Raw genomic sequence first — 5,377 nt, forward strand, 5'->3', positions numbered from 1 at the left:
GAATGTAGGAACAGTCCTAAGAATCGGGGGTTGGGGAGGTGGTAGAGCCAAGATGGCAGATTAGAGGCAGCAACTCAGACAAACACACCCAACTTTTCCCTTTGGAGTGGCAGAGCTCTCAGCCAAGAGATGCTAAGGGGGTCAGTTAACTGGTCAGAAAGAGTACAGGGGACCATTTGCAGGCACTGGAAGCAGCTGGGGCTGATTGGCAATTCTATTGACCATAAACAATTCTAGGTCACAGGTCCAGGGTGGAGAGGAGCACTAGCATTTGAGGCTATAGGAGAACAGGGTACCAGAGCCAAGAGGAGCACTTGTGCTTTCAGCTGGTTGAAAACAGGGGCCTTTCCTGGGTAAAAACCAGAGTATAGACCAGGAGAGCAGTAATCACACCTCTCCCCAGATCATACCACCTTGGAAACACCAAAAACTTGCAGCCCCTAACCCTGCTCCCCAAGCTAGCTCTGAAAACAGCAGCACGAAAAAGCCTGAAGCTTGGCACAGTACCTTCCCTGCCCCAGGGGAGCAGAGCCCAACTTTAACATAAAGTTCAAAGTGAAGAAATAGATTAGAAAAATGAGCAAACAACAACAACAATAACAAAACAACTTGACTATCAAAAGCTACTTTACAGGCAGGGAAGACCAAGGTACAATCTCTGAAGAAAACAATGTGAAAACAGCTACAGGCAAAGCCTTAAAGAAAAGTTTTAATTGGACCCAAGGCCAGCAAGAATTTCTGGAAGAGTTACATAAAGAGATAAGATTGGTAGAAGAAAAATTGGGAAAAGAAATAAGAGTGATGCACAATAACAGCAATGTTGTAATGATGATCAATTATGAAAGACTTGGCTACTCTTATCAATATGATGATTGAAGACAAATCCTAAGGATTCATGATGAAAAAATGCTATCCACTCCCAAAGAGAGAACTGATAAACTCTGAGTGCAAACTGAAGTATAATTTTCTCATTTTATATGTACGTATAATGGGAGCTCAGGAGCAGCAGTGGTTCATAGCAGAAATACTTTCCTCTATTCCAGGATTAATTCTAATATCTTGTACAAAGTAGATTTCACATATGGGATAGATATCTTAAAACACAAAAGACTCATAAATGAGTTTTAACAGATGCTTAAAACACAAGACAGTAAGTCATCATACCTATTACATTATCTAAAAAGGTAAAGGTACTTTTTGGTATATGAATGCAATGAAATATCATTGTGCCATAAAAATTATGAATATGAAGGATTTAGAGAAATATAAGAAGACTTACATGATGTGATGCTGAGTGAAGAAAGCAGACCCAAAAGAACAACATATGCAATGGCTGTCAGATGTAGTTACTTTGTCAGTTGGCTTTGCTTAAATGTATTTTATCATTTAGCACAGTGCCTGGAACATAATGGTTGCTTAATAAATGTTTATTGATTGAAGGACTGATTGATTGTTACAAGGAAGGATTCACTGAGTGTATGGAGGGGGAGTTATAGGGAAATTACTATGGAGTTATAAAAGGCAAGAGTAAAACATTTCTTTTACTTCCTTCTACGAAAATAAAGATTTTAAAAAGGGAAAGCTAGGGGGAAGGGAACTATAAAACTTTGAAGCTCACTTGGTTGGATGCGAGGGATTATTATTACTTCTTCAAAAAAAGGAAGGGTAGTGATGAAGAAGATTGGAGAGTAGATGGTAAAGGGAGGGGTGCTGGATGAATGCCTAAAGACTGTATAGAGTGTTTTAAGGCAAAAGTATTAAAATTGGAATTTGAAGGAGGTAGAGAAAATGCTAAGCCATTTTCAAGGTATAAAATACAGAGAGACAGCAGGCTTGGGTGGAAAGAACACTGGATTTGGGGGTCAAATGACCTGGTTTAGAGCTTTGCTCTGCAGCTGAATACTTGTGTAACTTTTGATAAGTCACTTAACTTCTCTGATACACAATTTCCAGACAGAGGATGTGCTAGACCTAGCCTGTATCAACTTGAGAAAGCCCATTGTTAAAATTTCAGTACAAACATTTACACTTAAGAAAAGGCAAACAGTACAAATCAGGGCTTGATGAATTATTTTGTTGGTTGTCTAGGCTTAAGAAAGGGAGGCAGAAAATGTAAATAATGCAGGTGAATGATGGTATAGAAAAAAATAAAAAGTCACAACATATAATACACATCAAGTTATAACTGAGTCACTGTGAATTGACATCACTTTGTGCTGCTGATTCAAGTTATAACTTACCTGACAGTGTTTCAAGAACAGTGTCTGTCACTGTACTTTAAGGTTGTTTTTCCGTATTACCAATGCATACCCATCATGTCAAAATAAGAAAAAAAGTAAGGGGGAGCTTTATCATGATTTTTTTTAGCTCAGGGCTGAGATTGAAATTTTTTCTGAATGAGAACTGCCATCAAGCACTAAATGGTTTTGGAAAATAGCTCTTGCTGCTGCTGATGTTTCTTAATGACTTAAACCTAAAACAATAAGCCAAAAACAGTAATTATATGCAAAACTTATACTGGGGTAAAGTCAATTTGATGACAACTCACGTCGTTTGAATCACAAAGAATGCCAATCTGCTTTATACACCTCCTGGGCTGTCAAAAATTAAAACAAGTAGTGAGATCTCCCATGCCCACACAAATTTACAACAGGTGTATTTTCTGAGCTCAAACTACAGTTGCAACAGCATTCAATGAAAGCAGACTTCAATGGAAATGCAAAAGAAATTTCCATAATTCAAAATCCATTGTGGAGCTTCCACCTAACCTTCAATTGAAAGTGATTAATCTGCAATGTAATGTCATGCTAAAAAGGCAAATATCAAGAGAAGAATCTAATAGAATTCTATAAATGTCGTCTAGGTGATGAATATGTTCAATTAAAATCATATGCTCATGGATTGATATCGGTATTTGGCAATAACTATCTGTGTGAAAAGACATTTTCAAAGATGAAATATGTAAAATCTCATTACAGATCAGTGTTAATAGATGAGCACTGGCAATCAATTTCGTTGATAGGAAACACTAACTTTGAACCCCGATTAAGTGAAATATCCCCCCCAAAAAGATTCTATTCTTTCCACTAGTAAACGTATTAAAAATCCAAACCAGTATTCAATTATTATTATAGTTAGGATTTCATCAATGAAAGTTTGTGTAAATTTTGTTTTTTCTTGTTAGGTAAGTATCTATATAATAGTCTTGATTTTGCCCCTTAGCCCACAAAGCCTTATTCTCTGACCCCTTAAAGAAAACAATTCCTGGTCCTTGGACTAGATCATCTCTAAGGTTCCTTCAGGTTCTAAATCCCAAGATTCTATGAGAAATGAGGTAGGAGGAAACATCCATAGACCATAAAATTTCTCTGAGTTCAACCTCAAATATAAATATCCTCTCTGACATCTCAACAAGTGGTCATCTAGTCTCTGTCTGAGGAGCTCAAAAGATGGTATAACAAGCCAGATCTAACTCTAGCCAGGCCAAGAGCTCAGGTTTGAGATTGGACCTATACAAGAATGTCATGAAACATTTAGCACTTACCAAAAGGCAGTTACTTAGTCATGGAATAGAAAAGATAATCAGGACATGACACTACCTTTCTCAGCTCCACGTAGAAACATGGCTGGTCAGAAGGGGAGGATGTGGTGACTTGCTAAGACTGTACAACCGCCAAGTATGAAGGGCAATGGCTCCACATGAACTGATATCTTTATGCCTTAAGTTACCAGAAACCACAGTCAACTGGAAAACCACTTGGACCTTAGCCCCATTGGCCAATTAAGTCTTAGACAATGCTTCTTTGCCTTTTAGGGAAAGAACTAACCTAACCAACATGGTAGAGGTTCATACTAGATATTATTCCTATCACAAATGGGGGACTCATTACCTGCCAAGGCAGTATATTTAAGTTTTGGATAGCTCTCAAGGCTAGGAAGTTTTGTTTGACTTTTCCCTCTTTATGGTGAGAACTGCTCAGATCCAACAGAGGAAATACTGACAGTGAGGGGAAAAACTGTTCAAAGGAGAAAAAAAAGAAGAAAAAAAAAATCTGACTTTGACTGCTGTTGCTGTGCTTATGGGTGTACACACCCAGGGAGGCAGAATCACACACAACAGAGTCCCTAGAGGACATTAGGTACAGTTTGAAATGTTCCAATGTTAACAGTAGTCATATGCTTATGAATCCTGTCCAGCAGGCAGGGAAATGGCAGAGAAGTTTTTTGGGCTCCAGTGGTTCTAAGCAGCAGGAGTAGTATTGATGTCTGCCAGTTCTGAGTTCTAGAACAGCATGAGAGTTGGCAAGGTCTGGAAAGGTATTCCTGAACTGGGTTCCTTTTCGGTGTTGAGGTGAATGAGCTTTGGATCCCAATGTTGTCTGGCACTCGGTCTGTTTCAACAAGTCACTTCACCTTTATGAGCCTCAGATTCTCCATCAGTGAAATGGAGATGAGAGCCCTTTCACTCCCTCCCTTGAAGAGGGAAGTGGTTTGTGAACTGGCCAGTATTACGTAACATGACCTATGCAACTGCCTTGCTTAGCATTGGGTTGACTCTTTACACTACACCCACCTCTGGGACAAGATTAATTCTCAGCACTACACCCACCTACTGCCCCAAGCAGTTGGTGCAAAATCTCCTGCAGATCAAGGACACAGCCAGAAAAACCTGCCCCAAGTATAGCAAAAGTTGAGTCCCTTTCAAGAGTTTGAAGAAACTTTCAAGAGTTAGAGGGAACCTTAAACCTGCCTGGTCTGGCCCACACCTAAACAAAAATAGCCTTTACAACAGCTCTGACAAAAGGTCATGCAGCCTTTGCTTTAAGATGCTCCAGTGTCAGGGGACCAGCTGCCTCCCAAAATAGCCCATTCCACTTTGGGACTCTCTGATTGTTAATTCTGACATCAAGTCTAAATTTTCTACTCTACAACTCCCATGGAAAGCACCCATTTCTGCTCCCCGAAGTCAAGCAAAATGTGTCTAATCCCCCTTCCACACAACAATCCTTCAAATATTTGGAGACTTCTATTATTCTTTGTTTTCCCATCCCTGGAAGGCTTCTGTCCTCTAGGGTAACTGACCCCACCCCCTCTTTCCTTCAGCCAGTTCTCAGGGGCTAAGATCTCAAGGCCATCCTGGTTGCCCTGGGACAAAAGCACTGGTAACTAGTCGGTAAACCAGATAGACAGTGTAAAATGAATTTTTGAAAAGTGCCATCATAGTTAATAAGGAAAGAAAACTACCTTTACCTGGAGGAAGTAGTGAAAAAGATGGGAATGAAAGAATCCAAACAAGAGAATAGGTGAGGAAAATTTGGAGTTTCAGTAATTCTTTGTTCTGGCAGTTTGGGAATTTTGCATAAAAATAAAGTGAAGG

Source organism: Trichosurus vulpecula, chromosome 4 (genome assembly GCF_011100635.1).
Source record: "Trichosurus vulpecula isolate mTriVul1 chromosome 4, mTriVul1.pri, whole genome shotgun sequence".
Classification (NCBI taxonomy): domain Eukaryota; kingdom Metazoa; phylum Chordata; class Mammalia; order Diprotodontia; family Phalangeridae; genus Trichosurus; species Trichosurus vulpecula.